The sequence below is a fragment of the Gossypium arboreum genome, chromosome 13 (genome assembly GCF_025698485.1).
Source record: "Gossypium arboreum isolate Shixiya-1 chromosome 13, ASM2569848v2, whole genome shotgun sequence".
Classification (NCBI taxonomy): domain Eukaryota; kingdom Viridiplantae; phylum Streptophyta; class Magnoliopsida; order Malvales; family Malvaceae; genus Gossypium; species Gossypium arboreum.
This window is the reverse complement of record NC_069082.1, coordinates 110,428,852-110,447,668: the sequence shown is the minus strand read 5'-3', so window position 1 is coordinate 110,447,668 and position 18,817 is coordinate 110,428,852. Positions and strand designations below refer to the sequence as shown.

The 18,817-nt window shown below is 32.9% G+C and overlaps 1 long non-coding RNA gene across 1 annotated transcript; it reads left to right on the top strand.

The window, feature by feature from the left end:
- Window positions 1-10,557: 10,557 nt before the first annotated feature.
- LOC128286719 (uncharacterized) lies at window positions 10,558-11,699 on the top strand. Its single transcript, XR_008277356.1, has 2 exons — window positions 10,558-11,427; window positions 11,525-11,699. It is a non-coding gene; the product is annotated as an uncharacterized LOC128286719 (long non-coding RNA).
- Window positions 11,700-18,817: the final 7,118 nt, after the last annotated feature.

Below are 18,817 nucleotides of genomic sequence, written 5' to 3'. Positions count from 1 at the left end.
TGGTTCAAATAAAACAATTTGATGAATAGAAAATAAACATTTTTCTTTTATTTTATTCAAAATTTAACTTATATCAAACTTAATATTATTATATTAATAATAAATTATTAAACATACATATTTAATTATTTATATTTAGTCATATAATAAATTATTAATATAATAATATAATTTATTATTTTAATAAACTATTTAATATTTTAATTTTATTTTAATAATAAATTTTTATTACAATTATAATATATTAATAATAAATGTTTTGTAGTATAAAGGTTAAATATATCATAAGTCTATATATTCTTCATAAATTTATAATTTAGTCTCTATAATTTTGTTTTTAAGAATTTAGTTCCTCTATTTTTCAAATTTGAAAATCAAGTCCAATTATTGACATTGTTAAATTTTTTTGTTAATTTTGTTAATGTCACATTTTTAAATAAAAATACTCACTTGATAGTCATACAACTAAAAATGACATTATAATGAATCTAAATTTAACAAAATATTTTTAATATATGCAAAAACAATGTAAAATATAAAATTTATAGATATAAAATAAATTCAATTAAATAATAAAAAGATGAAAATCCTATATGAATGTTTATTTCATTGAAAATAGCTTTTATAAAATATTTCTAAGAAATTTGTCAAACAACAAAAATATTTTATATAAATTCATCCAAAACACTAGAAAATATTAAATTTTTCAAAAAATAAATTATTTTTAAAAATTATTTTCAGAAGTAATTTTCAATAAAACAAATAAACCGTATTATCAAAAGAAAACCAAATGGGGTTCGGTTAAAAGTACTACAGGGTCCCTTAACTATATTTCAGATTGAATTTTAGTTCTTTTTATTGAAGAGAGTAAAATAATTCTTCCTTCAAATACTTATTTTGGTGTTTTGTGTTTAAGAGATAATAGTAATTTTAGTTCTTGATCTTTACATTTTTATTCAATTTGGTCTCTACTCTTTTTATTTAGAGAAAATTAACCTTCAAAATTTTCATTACTGACACGGTATTATAATTCCGAAAATTATGAAAAAAATCTCTTAAAATATACCCAAATTCATTAAAATACTTGTATAATTTTTTGAAATTTTTATGTTTTCATTTTTTTCATTTTGAAGAGTTTTCCATAATTTTGAAATAAAAATTTTTATTCATATATTCTTTTTTAATATTTTTAAATTATTTACTAATATGACATGTAAGATAAAATAGTATTACATCAACAATGAAAGGTTAAGAGCCAATTTGCTTCAAATAAAACAATAGGGGCCAAATTGAATAAAATTATAAAGGTTAAAACTAAATTGTACCTCATAAATACAACACGAAAACAAGCATTTTATGGGATAACTAACGAATGAACTATTTGCTCATTCATGTAACGTACGGAGACCAATTTACTTATTTTTCAATAGAAAAACTAAAATGCAATCCAAATATAATATAAGGATGGCTATGATACTTTCACCAATAATTTATATTTGGTATCACACTTATAATATGAATTCATTTGCTTAGAGTGTGTTATAAATGTTTTTATCATCGCTGATTGAGTTTTAGCTCAATTGGCATCGTATGGTTTCAAGTGCGTTGAAATGCATTATCCTCTTATTTAAGGGTTAAATATAATATAATATTAAATTTGATAATATTATCACTTAATTCGTATTTGGTAGCTCTAGAGGTTATATTAGAAAATAAAATTTAATAAAAGATAATATAATATTAAATGCAATAAAATAATTAATTTATTCTATATTAAGTGATAAGTAAGTCCCTCTATTTATCATTTTCTATACTTTTTGTTAATAAGTCCCTCTATTTATCATTTTCTATACTTTTTGTTAAAATTATTCTATCCAATAGTTATTATCATAGGTTATTAAACGTATTTAAAAATTAAGTTATTTAAAATATTAACTTTTAATTGATTGAATTTTTCAACACTATATCAAATGAATCTAACTTGAAATTTTATTTTACTTACGATTTTATTATCATGTAGAGAAATTATTGTCAATTTATTCACATTCAAAAACATGTCAAGCAATTTTCAAGGTAAAACATGTTTCATTTAGGATATAATGAAATGTTAAAAGAAATTAGAAGGTATAATCTCAAACTTTTTTATAGTGAGGGATCGAAATAGAATTCTATTTTTTAGGGCAAAACAGAAATTTTATCATTTTAATAATTAGAGCATTATAGAAAATAAGGATTTAATATGGAATTTTACCAAATCAAAAGGGTCAAAGCCTATACCTATCTTTTTGTTGCCACCCTTTATTTTATAAATTTAAAATAAGTTTAATTAATTTGTACACTAGTGGATAGAAGGATCTGAATTCATCTTCAACTCTTCTCACCCATAAATGAAAAAAGAAATTGATTGTAATTAGTCAAATAATGAAAATCATTATATTAAATAGGTTAAAGCATGCATTTGTAATTTAATTTCAAGAAATTTAGTTTGTTTATTTTACAAATTTTATAAAAGAAAATTTAAAGTAACAATAACAACTAGACCTAAATTTGATAAAATATATAAATTAAGTTTGGTAAAGATAACATTATTTATTTGAAAATATGGTCTTTTATTAAGAAACTAAATTAATTTGAAAGAAAAGAAAGTTTTGAGATGTTAAAAGTTGTGAAAGAATCATTACAAGTAAACATTACTTTTATTATCATTTTCTTTTTGGTTTCTAGAAACATTACGGAAGCAACGGGCAATTTAATCAAATTGAAAGCAAAAGGCTCCAAAAAGATTCAAAAATAATAGCCGTTGTGGGCGGTGCTTGGGGGGGGGGGTCAACAGCTGTCATGTTAATTAAAGAATTTGCCGAGACGATTGACGACCACCAGGATAGTATCACTAACCACCAAACTTGGGTAGTCCCGAAAATCAGGTCCAGTGAGATATCCTCCCAGATTTGGTATGGGTAGTTCTTAATGAATGAGTTAAATCCAACAGAACTGGGATACCAAGAGCTAAGAAATCAACATGATGGGGTCTTTGAGAAAGCAACACCGATATTTTTCTTTTCCACCTTTGTAAACAATGGTGAAATCAAATGGCAAGAGCTTCATCAGTAAGCCTTGTGGTTCCACTTTTGCAAGAAATTTTGATCATAAGTGGAAAATGAAAGACACTAAAATGGTCAGACTATAGAATAATAGCCCTTATGCCTTGTACTGAAGCATCACATCCCACTGTAAATGACAACCCAAGGATAGGAAATGTGGTTAAGGCTTGCTTGAGTTGAAATGTGGATCACTGAAAGGCATTCTTCTTTTTAGGTCAATTAGGTTTCTGACTAACAAGCCGTAACCTTGAAGAAACCTACCTATTAGACCCAAGAATTTGCGTAATTCCCCTTAATTGATTGTAAACTTGTCTTCATGCATGCTGGTCACCGTTTATCTTGAATGCAAAAGCATCTACATGCTTGACGCTTGTTCACTCATGAGTACTAATTAAGGCAATACATTTTCGGACAGCAAATGAGAAAAACAAAAGATCACCCATGTGTTTAAGCAACCCCAATGAAGTGGGGAAAATAATCCAGCTTTATATTAATTTTCATACAACCAACCCTAATACGTTTATAAAGTACTGTAAATATTTAAAAAAATTTAAAAAAGAAGAAGTAATATTCTAGTAAATGGGTGGGTGGAGGGTTTGTTTTAAAACTGACCCTGAAAACTTCAAAAATTTTAATAATAAAATCAATCCAACTTTCCCCACTTTTAAACTTGAGATTGTTAAAAAAAATAAAATCTTATAGAGTCAATTAAATGAAAACCACAGGGTTTCAACTCTTTTATCAACCATACTCGAGAAAAGATGTTCGAATGAAAGAATATTTGATTAGCTATGGTGATAGGATAGATTACTTAACACAATACTAATAATAATATTATTTTTTTATTTGGTTCAATTGATTGGATATAAAATTCTTAAATTTTGCACAGCGTGATAGGAGAGTATGAAAGTAGGGCAAAAATTAAGGCAACACCATAACGACGACAGCAATAATAATGAGGTTAAATCTTCTCAATTAATAAATAATTTTAATATATAAAATAATTAATTTTCTTTGGTTGAAAATAAAAAACGGATTTAGTACATGACTAAAATACCACTAAAGCTAGAACCCAAATGATGTTACTTGCATTGAGCTGTCAATATTCTCCTTCAGAAGCCTTCGTACATGTTATAGTGGATCAACAAGTACAACCAATTGATTTATTCCACCTCCCACCGTCTTTGCAAAGCAATCAACAACCTTGTTGCTTTCTCTCAAGACGTGTAGAAATTTAACTTGCCAGTCTTTATTACATCACTCACGAATCAGTTGAACTTCTATTGTATTACCATTTGTTGCAAAGTCGTTCCTAATAGTATCAATCAACATGGTATTGTTGCTTTCCACCTCAACCTGTCTGAAACCCCTCATCCATGCTAGCTTCAAGTCTTCAAGGATACCTCGAGCTTCAATTGGGAAAATATCAGCCATACTTGGTACCATTTCAAAACCCACTAACCACCCTTTGCTTGGTTCTCTCAACGTTCCTCCTACTGTTGCCCTTTGTCTGCTTGTCGACATTTAGCCATCAATATTAATCTTGACCTATCCCAGTTCAGGCATTTGCCAACTATTTTCTGTCATTGACTTACATGCCATTTGCTCTATGCTACCATTTTTTCCAAACAATCTTGCCCATGCTGTAGCCGAGGCCATCAAATTCTGACTACTCCTGCTAGCATTGTGTTATGCGCCTTGGCGTAGGATCTAGTCACAGGTCTAGACGAGAAAGAATTCTTGCTTCGACCTATGGTTACTCAAAAGGCAGATTCCTCCTTGATTGAACCCCCTCTCAAAATAACGTTTCTTTTTTATAGAATAATTGCTTACCTCTTTATTTCATATTGACAGCCTTTTATAGATCGTTAATGACAAAGGAAATAGTCCTAATTGACATAAAATAGAATTCTAACTTAGAGTTTATGAAGGAAATAAAACCTAATATAATAGATAAAATAAGTAAAACTAAAACTCTTAGTAAAACCCGATATATAATAAATAAATAAAACTAAAAACTCCTATTGCAATTAAAGTGTCCATATCATTATTCCCCTCTTCGGAATTGAGCTTGTACTCAAGCTCAAATTCAAAATAAACTTCAAAACTTATCCAAAATCATCTATCTCATCATCATCTTGCTTGCCTTCAATGTCTGGTACTTCTATCCAAAATAACCTTTTACATTTGTGTCCCATGGAATAAGACTCATCACAATTATAACACAGCCCTTTAGCCTTTCTTTCTGCCATTTCTATCCATGTCAATCTTTTAATAAATGGTGCAGAAGAACCTATTTTGCCGTTGTTCCCTATTGGTTCTATTGTTTGTCCCCCTCCCCTTGCAATGTTCTGAGTTGTTGGAATGATTGAATTGCTGTCAGTGTTTTGGGAAGTTGACCAATTTAGATTGGTTTGAGATAACATCTTGGAAGAGACTTTTTATTTACGTTCCAAAGCTCGTGCCATATTCATTGCAACTCCAAGGTTTCCCGGTTGTTGCATCTCAATATCAATTCTAAGTTCCTCTACAAATCCAACAGTAAAAAGGTTTACTTGTTGTCGAGGTTTAAGATTAGTAGTCCTAGCGAGTAGTGATTGAAATTGGCGTTGATATTCTTCTACTGTCCCAATTTGTCTCAAGTTTGCAAGTTCCCCCAAGGGGTTATTACTCATAGGTGGCCCAAACCTAATATGACAACTCTCTGAAGCGTTCCCAATCCAGATTTGCCTCCTCTTCTTCGATTTGATCAAACCATAATTGTGCCTCTCTTAAAAGATAGAATGAAGCTAGGCCGACTTTGTCTTCTTTGTTGGTCCGTTGATTACCAAAAAAAATTTCGCATCTTTTTAACCATCCTAAAGGATCTCCAACCCCATCATAAGTGGAAAATTCCATCTTAGAGTATCGTGGCACTTGGCACCATGCCCCCACCGTGTTGCGAATCTGAATTTCTTTTCTTGCCTCCACTGCTGCCTTGTTCTTCATTATTTTTTCTGAATCCCCTTTCGTTGTCTTTTGGACCGAAAGAGATAACATCGCCACCTGTTTCTCTAACGCTTGTTGCCTTGTAGCCATTTGTTCCATGAATGCCTCCAACTTGGTCATCAAAGTTTTTTCGTCACCCATGACAATGGCTCCGATACCAAATTGTTATGCGCCTTGGCGTAGGATCTAGTCACAGTCTCTAGACGAGAAAGAATTCTTGCTTCGACCTATGGTTACTCAAAAGGCGATTCCTCCTTGATGAAACCCTCTCAAAATAACGTTTCTTTTTATAGAATAATTGCTTACCTCTTTATTGCATATTGACACCTTTTATAGATCATTAATGATAAAGGAAATAGTCCTTATTGACATAAAATAGAATTCTAACTTAGAGTTTATGAAGGAAATAAAACCTAATATAATAGATAAAATAAGTAAAACTAAAACTCTTAGTAAAACCCGATATATAATAAATAAATAAAACTAAAAACTCCTATTGCAATTAAAGTGTCCATATCACATTGTTAAAGATAAAGTCATTATAGTTCTTCCAAAGGAACAAAGTGACTATTGTACAAAACATCGACCATTCTCCTCCATCGAATTTTTATCCCCTTTGTTTGTGATTCTAATGAATCCATCTCTCAAGTGTTGAGTTAAAGAAAAAAATTCCAATTTTGCCTGAGAATCAATGCTTTCCAAATAGATTGAGCAAAATCATAGTCCTTACCACATGAATTGTCGTTTTTACAAACCAACCACATTGTTCGCAAAAAAAGAATCAATGTCATACCTCTCCTTGTATGTTCCTTGTTGGTCAAAAGTCTATTTCAGATAAGCAGCCATAGAAAAACTCACACCCTTTGAAGTATCATAACTCTCCAAATTAATCTGTCATATCCAAACTGCCTTGGTCCACTAGTGTTAAAAAGATGTTTATACATTTCTGCAAGGGAGAAATTCCCTGCCGACAGCCACTGTCAATAGATTTTATCAAAACCTGAATCCCTCAACGGTGTGTTGCAAGCACATATTCGGACAACAATATCTCTAGGGAGCATCGTGGATAACCATTATGTATTCCATTCTCTTTCTGGAGTCACAAGGTCACACACGCGAAGAGTTTCATCCAGGGGTTCATTACCAATATACTACAATTCTGACGGACCCGAATCCCTTGACCAAGTATCAATCCAAAAATTTATCAAGCTCCCATCACAGATAGTCCAAATGAGACCCTGTTTAACCTTATTCCATACACTCATAATGGATAGCCATATGAATGAACAGTTACTTCGACACATATCTTTTGGGATGATTTCATGAACATTGCATTTATTGCGTAAAACACGAACCCACAACTTCTTCATTTTAGCGACCACATTAAATTACAACTTTAAAAGAAAGAGTTTGTTTTGGTCTTGCAACTTTCGAATCCCTAAACCTCCATTCAACACCGTCATACAACAATCTTTCCAGTTAATGAGTGATGGTTTTCTACTTGAGCTTGATGTTCCCCACAAGAAACCACGAGCTAGCTTTACAATTCCTTGCAGATCATGATTGGAATTCAAGTTGTAGCCATAAAATAATTGGGAATCGTAAGTAATATTAACTTTACCAATGTGAAGCGGCCAATAAATGACATCTTACTAGCATCCAAACTATTCAACTAATTCTGAATCTTATCCAAAATAAATTAGAAAGTGTTAGTTACAACTCTGTTGTAAAAAAGTGACATACTGAGATATTTTCCCAAGTCGTTAACTCTGGAAAAACCTAGCTTTCCACATATAATTATTGCTACTTCCTCAGACACATTGTGAGAGAAAAATCACTAAGTCTTCTGTCTATTAACTTTGTGGCCAGAGAAAAAACAGAATTGATCCATAACATGTTTCATACAATCCGTTCCATTTTCATCGGCTCTACAAAAAGCACCAGATCATCAGCAAAAGATAGATAAGACACACTTGGTCCTCTATATGATAACATTAATGGCTCCCATCTGCCTTCCTCAATAGCTACTTCAATCAAGTGACCCAATCATTCCATGCCAAGTACGAAAAGGAATGGAGAGAGTGGATCTCCCTGTCGCACCCCTCTAGTTGGCTTGAAACTCTATAAAAGGGATCTATTCCAAATCAGTTACATTGCCGATAAAAAAACGCACTACATGATTATTCTAACCAATGGTTTTGGAAGCCTAGCATACAATAGAGTGCCATTTAAAAAATCCCATCACACCCTATCATAAGCCTTCTTAAGATTTACTTTGATTGCCATCCAACCCTTTTTGCCTTTAATATTCTCCATTGTGTGAATCACTTTCTAGGCAACAATAATGTTATCAGAAATGTTTCGCGGTGCAATAAAACTTGATTGATTCTGTTTTACCAGACCTACATAGCTTGTTGAAGATGAATAACAATAGTCTTTGTAATAATTTTATACAAAACCGTACATAAGCTAATGGGCCTGTATTGATTGATCAACTCTGTACCAATGCTCTTACAAGGACCAAGAGAGTTTTGTTAAGTTTTGGGTCCAAAGCTCCTCTTGAAAAAACATGTTGAACCATCCGAAAGACATTACTTCCTACTATATCCTAAATTTCTTGGTAAAATTTGGCATGAAAACCATCCACACTTGGTACTTTGAACAGAGCCATGCTAAAAACAGAACATCGAATCTCCTCCATATTGACCTTGGAACATAGATTACTAATGATATGAGATTCCAGATTCAGAAAACGGTCCTTGATAGGAAAACTCCTAATCGAGTATGGGTCCACTGTATATAAAGCTGAAAAATACTCAACTACATGCCTCCTAATGATTTCATATCCTAGCACTGACTCATTATCCTTAATTTTCAAACCTGCAATTCGGTTCTGTCGACGCCTCTTCATTGTGCGATTATGGAAAAAACTTGTATTTCTGTCCCCATTCAATAACTACTCACTCTTGGGCTTTTGAAACTAAAATACTTTTCTTGGTTTAGTATGTTTTCAATTTCAAGTCGCACTTCTGCTTCCCTCAATCTAAGCCTCGTGCTATTATATCGTTCCAAGGCTTTTTGTATGCATTCCAGTTTCATCTTTGCTTTCCTTTTCCTAGCAAAAATATTACCAAACACTGTTTTGTTCCAAATTTGTATCGACTAAGTAAAGTACTCTAAATTCATCAAAATGTTCGCATCGTTACTCCAAAATTGTAACACAACATCTTGGAACTCAGGGTGCGTCAATGAACTAGCAAGAAAATGAAAGGGTTGGTCTCCTTCCATTGACCTCTTCGGATGCGTCGAGATCAACAGCGGCCGATGGTCAGACTTCAACCTGTGTAAGTGTCACACAGTTGTGTTAGATGCAAAAGCCTGTCAATATTTATTGTAAATAGCTCCATCCAGTCTTTGAAATAAATTTCCCCTGTTCCATGTGAACATTGGTATCTAAAATCCTAAATCAAGAAGTCCATGTGAGGGGAAAAAAGACCTGAAATGATTACATCTACTCAACTAAGTTTAGAATCGCCTTGTCTTTCTTCCCCACACATAATGACATTAAAATCACTTTGCAATCATCCATGACTCTTTCACTTTAGTGGCAATCTAATCCAGCTTATCCCAGAATTGAGCCCTTGTGCTTCATTTTGGACTTGCATAAACCGCAGTGCAAAAAACCAGGTAAATACTTCTATTATAATGGATTCACATATAAATAAATTGAGGATGAACATTCAAAATCTCCACTCGAGTGCCCTCATTCAACAGTAATCATATACCCCTTGCAAAGCTTGATACTTCGACTCTAAAAGAATACTCAAAACCCAACTTCGCAATAACCGAATCTGCCTTAAGATCACTAATTCGAGTTTCAAACAAAGAAACAAAATTTGGAGAAAAATCTCTTCTATACTTTTTTAAAAAATTGTAGAAACGAGAGTGTCCACACCCCTGACAGTTTCAAAAAAAAAAAAAAAAGAAAATTGAAATCTATCATCATCAGATAGAAAAATTAAAGAAATCGACTTTTACCATTAAAATCATACAGCCTCCGCATCCACTAGAAATTCATCCTCCGGACCCTCAACATCGATAACATTCCCCGTCATCACCATATCTTCCCCAACCTTATGATTCAGCCATTGTAGAATATTTTTTATTACCCCTACCACTGACATTGAAGGCTGCTCACTTTCCAACAGATTCGTCAGTTCTTGGTCGGTGTTATCACCCATTCTGCTTCCTACCTCATCAACTAGATTTTGCCTAAAATTTTCTCTCATTTTATTTTGCGAATCTGAAACTTGAAAGCACTGGCCCTTACTTTTTACGAAATAACTGTTTTGGAAAAAAAGTTTATTGCAGCAATTTTCCTCTCGTTTAAAGATAGACCCACAACTTCAAAATTAATTTGACCCATTTACTTATCAATTAAAATTGACCCCATTTTTTATCCATCATCAAAAGGTTTAACATTCGGCCTAGCAGAAGACTCGCTTATTTTGTTGGACTATTTTAGTATGTTATTATTATGTTTGGGTCCACTAATCAACGCTGGCCCTTTCCCTTTACCCTTAGGGTTTCCTTTGCCTTTACCTTTTCCCTTATTTGCTTCTCCACCATGTCGCCATTCCTTTCCAACATCCTTAATCTCCCTAATTTTCGCCCCTAAAAATCGATTGACATATTTATCATTTAATTCCCTAGATTTTCCCCAACCAATTCCTCATGATTCCTGTCTAGAATTCTAAATCTAGAACCACTCACTATGTTGGCCCCCACGATGCCATCCGCCTTCGTCACCACTATTTTTGCCTTCCTCCTTTGCCTTTCGTTCAAAAGTCATCCACGACCCATACTTCTTTGCTTCTACCTCCTCTTGCAACACCGTCTCCTGCTTTGGCGATTTATCTTCTTCCACTGCCGGATCCGTTTCTTGCCCTGCTTTGTGAGGACAGACTTATCTACAATGCCATACCTTCTACAGTTGAAACAAACGATGGGTAAGGATTGATATTCAACCCGTTGAATCCTCCCATCAATCTTGACCTTTGAGATTAAAGGCTTCTCCAAATCCACAAAAACTGCCAATCTAGCAAACTACCCCCTTAATTTAACATCCGTATTATGGTCAATTTTCACCATTGATCCAATCACATTCCTGATAAATTTTAGTAAGCTCTTAGATTACAGCTCTTCTTGTATCCCAGGTTGACAAATCCAAACTATCAGATTATTAGGTAATGATTGATCTATCGTAAAGGCTGGAGTCCTTGGCCATACCATAAGGTATTGGTCAAGATAGTCCACGGTCCCTCCATAAAGCAGTAAGGTAATCTTTATTCTCATGAAATTTAACTGAAAAATAATCATTTTCTAAGTCCAGAATCTGTAATTGATGTTTTGTTTTCCAAATGACCTGTAACTAGCTAGACATGGTGAGATAAGAGATACTTTTGCCAAGGAGTTTAACAATTACAATTCGAGACATGCTTTGGGCGATATACTGGTGTACTCGTTCAAAGAAAGTAATAGAAGAGATACCATCGATGACCTCATTTGTAGCATCACCTTCCATTAATTCAAAATCCTCCTATTTCTAAAGTTTCTCACCAGTACTATTACCTATCAATTTGTCTTTCCACGGTTCATTTGTACTACCACTCGAGTTCACCGTCATTCCTTTCGCATCCACTATGAGGTCATCTGGGTCAAGTGGTTCCTTTGGTTTACAACGTACTTTCTTAGTTGAACGTCCAATATTGCCACCGGCAATTTTTCTAAGTACAAAAAAATATTTTTTATTTATAAAAGGTAAAATAAAATAATTAATTAATATTATGTAATATAATAGATAAAATGTCAAGTTTGGATAAAAATATAGTGGAATGTTTCTTGAGAGAATAATTCAAAGAACTGAAGATTTGATTTATTTGTTATTATTATTTTGTGTTAGTTTAAGGAAAATTGATCTGAAGTAAATTCGTCACAAATCTCACAATACCAAGTTAATTTAATATTATTTAACAAATATGTAATATTAAGATGACCTTTTCTATTATCAATTCATAAAAAGGTTGTTGAATCAAATGTGATAATTTAATGACAAAATGAGATAATCTAATCCAAACACCAGTGTAAATAGGCTAAATAAGGCATATATGACGATTTTTATTTGGCCTTTTAGGCCATTGTTTTAAAATTTAGGGAAATAAGTCTTTTTTGGAGAGAGTGTGTGAAAGCATATCTAATTGGGTGTGTTTTCACACTCTTTCATTGGATTTTTTAGGGTTAGGGTTTTTTAATTTTCTAAGGGTTAAGGTTAGGATTTTTTTAGGAATTAGGGTTAAGGTTTTAGGGGTGAAATCGAAAAAGTTTATAGGTAGATTTGAGAGGTTAAGGATGCGGTAATGCGACTTAGAACACATACATTTCATATGTTATGCTGGGATAGGACAATTATCTCAGAAACCCATCTTATAAAAGTTAGGTTTTGGGGTGATAGAGCTTGATATGGTCACAAGTCAAAGTCTAAGTGGAGGTTCTAGTTGGCGGCCATGATGCAGTCACAGGTTCGAGTATAATCGGGGGCCAGTTGACGGTCATTATACGGTCACGAGTTTAAGCTTTTTGGATACCCACAAATGATGCCCTATATATGTCATACAGGATTTACAGCAACCACAGGAGGTAACTGATTATTATGATTTTCTACTATCTCCTCAGTATTAATAATAATATCCTCTTGCTCTTCTATTGTACTCTGTTGACTTTGCCTCGCTTCTCTACGATTTCTGCGAGCTGTACTTTCGATCTCACTGTCAAATACTAGAGGTCCTGATGGGTTTCCTCTAGTCATAAACTAAAGGAACCTGACAGAAGCAAATAAAAGAAAAAGTTAGTAAATTAAAAGTAAAACAAAAAATAAAATAAAATAAATAAAAAATTGCTAAAGTAATAAAAATCTAGTGTTCCTAATATTTTATTCCCCAGCAACGGCGCCAAAAACTTGATGATTATTTTATGAATCACTAAACTAGACTACGATCACGACTAAGGTAAGCGCACCTATCGAATGGTAGTATAGCTATGGGGAGTCCAGAATATCGTATCCACAATGACTAAAAGTACTAGTATTAACTATCTTTCTATTATTTATCCTAAAATAAAAAGGGATTTGTTTTAATCTAAAATTAACTAAACTAATTAACTAATGAACGCGACAGAGAGCGAATTGGGAAAAATACTTGAAGAAAACTTATAAGGAGGACAATACCCAAGAAAGAATCCACCTAGACTTCACTTATTATTCTGACTCTGAATCAAACGATTTATTCACTTGCCTTGATCTGTAGAAATCCCTAAATTATGTTAATATCTCTTTCGAGACTAAGAACAACTGACTCTAGGTTGATTAATTGAAATCTCTTTCTAATTAAAACCCTTATCGTCGCATTAACTCAATCTATGAATTCCCTTATTAAATTTGACTCTAATCCGGCAGATTTATGTCGTCCTATTTCTAAGATTGCATGCAACCCCGCTTAATTATGCTAGATTTACTCTTAAACAGGGACTTTTGCTCCACTAAATAAGCACATCAAACTTGAATTAATATCCTGAAAATATTAAGGCAAGAATTACTACCACATAATTAAGAACAAGAACAAGTATTTATCATATAATTTAGAAAATTACATAATAAGATCCGTCATAGGTTTCATCCTTCCTAGGTATTTTTGAAGTTTAGTTCATAATGTAAGAGGAAAACATCTCAAATCTAGAAAAACAACAAGACATAAAAACCCAAATAAACTTCGAGAGAAATTTGAATAGAGATCTTCAATCTTGAAGTGGATTTGCTTTCAAGATGATTCCAATAGCTTCATTCGAGTAATTTCTGCTTTCTACTCTGGTGCCCCCTTAGGACTTCTTCTAGTATGTATTTATAGACTTTTGAATGCTCAGAAACCCTAAAAATTGGCTTTTTCTGCATGTTTGGAAAACAGGGAGCGATATCGACACGAGCTGGCACATGGGCGTGTAGCCTTCTCGTGTGGATCCTAAAAACTTCGATTTTGGCCCTTTTTTCTCTCCTTTTGCTCCCAAATGCTCTCCTACGTATAGAAACATGAATTTAAGGGATTAGGAGCATCAAATTCACTAATTTACATCATTAATCATCCATAAATGCATTAAGAATGAGATTAAAATATGTCACATTTATGGTTTATCAAATATCCCCACACTTAAGCATTTGCTTGCCCTCAAGCAAAATCCTCAACTCACAATTAAAATTAATTCTTCTCAACTTATAATTCTCATCAATAATGTTTCGAAATAATTCACAAATAATCATGCATTAAAAATTCAACTAAAAGAGCCCTAAAGATTCAAACAATCCAAGTCACACATTTTTCTAAGGCATGAAAACATAGTTATCTTCCCTTATTTAAGTATTTACCTTTAATTAAAAATCGACAAGATTTTATATCCTCACTAAAGATTCACTCAAATCACTCAAAGTGTTTAAGGTTCAAAAATTAAGCACTCAAAAGTTAATAATGAAAATTCATTAGCATATGCTTGCATGAAAATCAAATCTCCACCACTATAGAATGATATGATACGCAAATCAAAAGGTCTTTAAAGGGTTGTAACGGAGCTTGGGTTAAAGGTGTGGATAAAGGCTAAAAAAGAAGGTTAGAATCGAGATCGAATTGATAAATTACCTAACTAGAAAAATAAACTAATACTAAATAATTACATCAATCAAAATTATTATAACACGAGCTTCTTCTCAGAATATGAAATTAACTACTTACTCAAAAACATAGAACTAGTAACAATTCAACATAAATGTAATTTTTTTTCACTTTTTTTTCATTTTTTTTCATTTTTTTTAGAACAATAGATAATAAGAGAAAATTTAACAACTGAAACAAAAGAACATAGTTAAGTAACTAACCAAATCAATTCTCGATAAAAAAGGAGACAATAAAACAGGAAACAATTCTCAATGAATCAAAAAAAAGTTACGGGTTAATATTAAAGGGTAAATCAAGAAACAATTTGTTAGGCTTAAAGGGGGTTCACTAAGGGTTAATTATGAAGGTAGGCTTATGGGATAAGTGGGTTAAAACCTAGGTGCCTTTATCATCTTAGTATATCAGATCAAATGTGTGGGTAATAACCAATCAATATTGACACACTCATAACCAATAATAGAGTGAGCAAGAAAAGTGTATGCTCTAAAGGCTCAAAATCTCACAAAAATTATGGTTTTTGATGTTAATCTTGCAAATTTCAAACTTCAAGGTAATACTTCAATTTAGGGAAACAACCTAAAATTTTAATTCTGAAAATACACTTATCATGCTTGATTCTCTAGTGCCTTAAAGTTTAAACAATCAATGTACAATTACCTATGTATTTAACCTAAAACACATCAATGATAATCATAAGACAATAAGAATTCATTCTAATAGTAATGTGAGAAAATTACTTAAACACGAGACATAATTCAGGGATTTTCTAATAATTCTACAAATAACCTCCCCACACTTAATATGTACACTGTCCTCAATGTACAAACATATATAATCACAGTATAAACAAGATATCAAAAGAGAGGGAGAAAACTGAAACTGCCTTAAATATTGGATGAAATCTTCAGAATAGTGAAAAACAGGATTGCAGTCAAATCTAAATGTAACTCATGATTCCGAGCAAACTAACAAGAAAATAAACACAAATAGTAAAGAATATTAAGGGTTATAACTCGATTAGAAACAACCATAAATTTTTCAAAAGATAATAATAAAAATAAGTTGAAGAGAAGAAAAATAAATAAATAAATAAAACAACTAAAACAAAATTAAAAAGAAAGATAATAATAATAATAATAATAATAATAATAATAATAATAATAATAATAATAATAATAATAAACTCAATGATATCAATAAACTTAAAAGGTAATTGTAATGATAATAGTAAAAAAACACGACGAAAAAAAAAAAAAAATAGAAATAGCAAAAATTAAAATTAAAATTAAAATAAAAAATAAAAAATTTAAAATTTAAAATATAAAAAATTAAAAATATAAGTATAAGAATAATTAATTAATTAATTTGTAAAATAAAAAAATATATAACAATTAAAAATAAATAAAATAAAATAAAATTAGGTGGTTAACCCAGTTTTCACATGGCCATGGACATGTCCGTATGTCCAGGCCGTGTGGGTCACATGGCTATGTCGCCAAGCCGTGTGTGTTTTCATTTGCTTCTCCTACGCCCATGTGAGATCCCACACGCCCGTGTGGCTAGGCCGTGTGCTCCACACACCCGTGTGGTCAGGCCGTGTAACTCTCTGACTTTGAAAAAAATTAGCTCCAGGTTTCACACGGCCTAGGACAAACCCGTGTGTCCAGGTCGTATGGGTCACATGGCCATGTCGTCGGGCCATGTGTGTTTTCCTTTGTTTCTCCCACGTTCATGTGAGATCCCACACGCCTGTGTGGCCAGGCCGTGTACTCCATACACCCGTGTGGCCAGACCATGTGGGTCAAAAACACAATTTTTTTTTCGATTTTGAAAATTAATTAATTTTTAAAAAAAATCATGAAATAATTCTAAGAAAATTAGCAGTGTTAACACACGGGTTGCCTCCCGAGAAGCGCTTATTTAGAGTCTAAACTCAACTTACCTCTCATTCACATGGTCACGGTGGATCATGGAGTCGAGACTCCTCTTTCTCGCTGTCAATTTCTCTATTTAAATAAGGTTTAAGTCGAGTACTGTTTACCTTAAAAGTGCCGAAATGAGAATGAGTTACCTCGACTGTACCGTATGAAAAGACATTGAGTACCGTAAAAGGAGTCGCGCCATTTTTGTAGTGGTAATTCGAGGGTCCTTTTCATCTAACAATACCTGATCGCCAATCTTAAGTTGGTTCGTCTCATCCTTAAGCTCGGGATAGAGTCGCTTTGGTTCATCATGTATTCTAGGTTTCTCCTTGACGTGTGTCCGCCATTCATCTAGTTCATCGATTTGTAATATTCTTTCTTCATGATTTGTTCTGTTTTTGTTATGTAAATTGGACTGCGGCTCTGTCACTTTTTTCCGAGGTATTTCCTATAAAGAATGTTGGGCCACAAGGTTATTAACATTAAAATAGCTCGTAATATCATCTCGATCACTAGATATCCTAACAAAATCACGAGCTTGGAGTTTAATCATGTCATCACCTACACGAAGTATTAACTCACCTGTGCCAACATCTATGATAGTTTTAGCAGTTGCTAAAAAAGGCCGTCCTAAAATCAATGGTACGTCACTATCCTCATCCATGTTTAGAACAACAAAATCAACTCGGAAAATAAGTTTATCAATTTTGACGAGTACGTCTTCAACAATACCTCTAGGAAATCTAATTGTTCTATCTGCCAATTGAATGCTCATCATAGTTTTTTTGGGTTTCCCAAGACCTAGTTGCTTAAACATTTTGTAAGGCATGACATTAATACTAGCCCCTAAATCAGCCAAAGCATTATTAACACTTAAACTACCAATTAAACAAGGAATAGTAAAACTCACTGGATCTTTCAATTTGTTGGGTAGTTTATTCTGCAAAATGGCTAAGCACACTGCATTTAGCTCCACATGTGATGAATCATCTAACTTTTGCTTATTTGCTAAAAGCTCCTTTAAAAATTTAATGGAATTTGGCATCTGCGAAAGAGCTTCAATAAACGGTAAGTTAATATGTAATTTTTCAACAGTTTAAGGAATTTACCGAATTGTTCATTTGTGTGGTATTTCCTTGTTGCATTTGGATATGGCACATGAGGTTATATTCCTTAATGATCGATTTTTGCTCGTTGTGGCTCACCTCAACCTTACCTTTACCTACCATATCTTCTTGTCTCGGTTTTGGTTCATCTTCAACTAACCCTTCTTCATCTCAAACAGTAATCGCATGAAGTTGCTCCCTTAGGTTAGTTTCGGTATTACTCGGTAAGCTACCTTGTGGTCGTTTTGAAATCATCTTGGCAAGTTGACCAATTTGATTTTTGTGCCCTTGAATTGACGTTTGCTAATTTTTGAGTGTGGTTTCGGTGTTTTGGAAGCGAGTTTCTGACATCGAGTTGAATTTCGTTAGCATCTCCTTAAGGTTCGGCTTCTTTTCCTGCTAGTAAGTGGTTGTTAGAAACCTAGAGGGGGTTGCGGTTTTTGATGTCCTTTACCATCCCACCATCCCACAAGAAATTGGGATGGTTCCTCCAACCTACATTATAATTGTTACTATATGGATTATTCTAAAGTCTAGAATTATTACCTATATAGTGGATTTGTTCGTTCTCTGTGCTAGGGTTGTAGGATGGATATTCTATGTAGTTTATTCCTCATCCATTCGCATCGCACTACATCACCGGATATACCTGCGTAGAAATACATAAACTATCAATCTTTTTATTTAAGAGCTCTACCTGGTTTGATAACATGGTGACCACGTCGAGGTTGAAAACACCGGCGGCTTTATTAGGCTTTATCCTCATGACTTGCCACTGATAGTTATTCAGTGACATCTCCTCTATGAACTCATAAGCCTCCTCAGGTGTTTTATTATTTATGGTACCACCGGTGGCTGCATCGATCATCTGCCTAGTTGAGGGGTTCAACCCATTATGAAAAGTCTGAACCTGTAACCATAGAGGT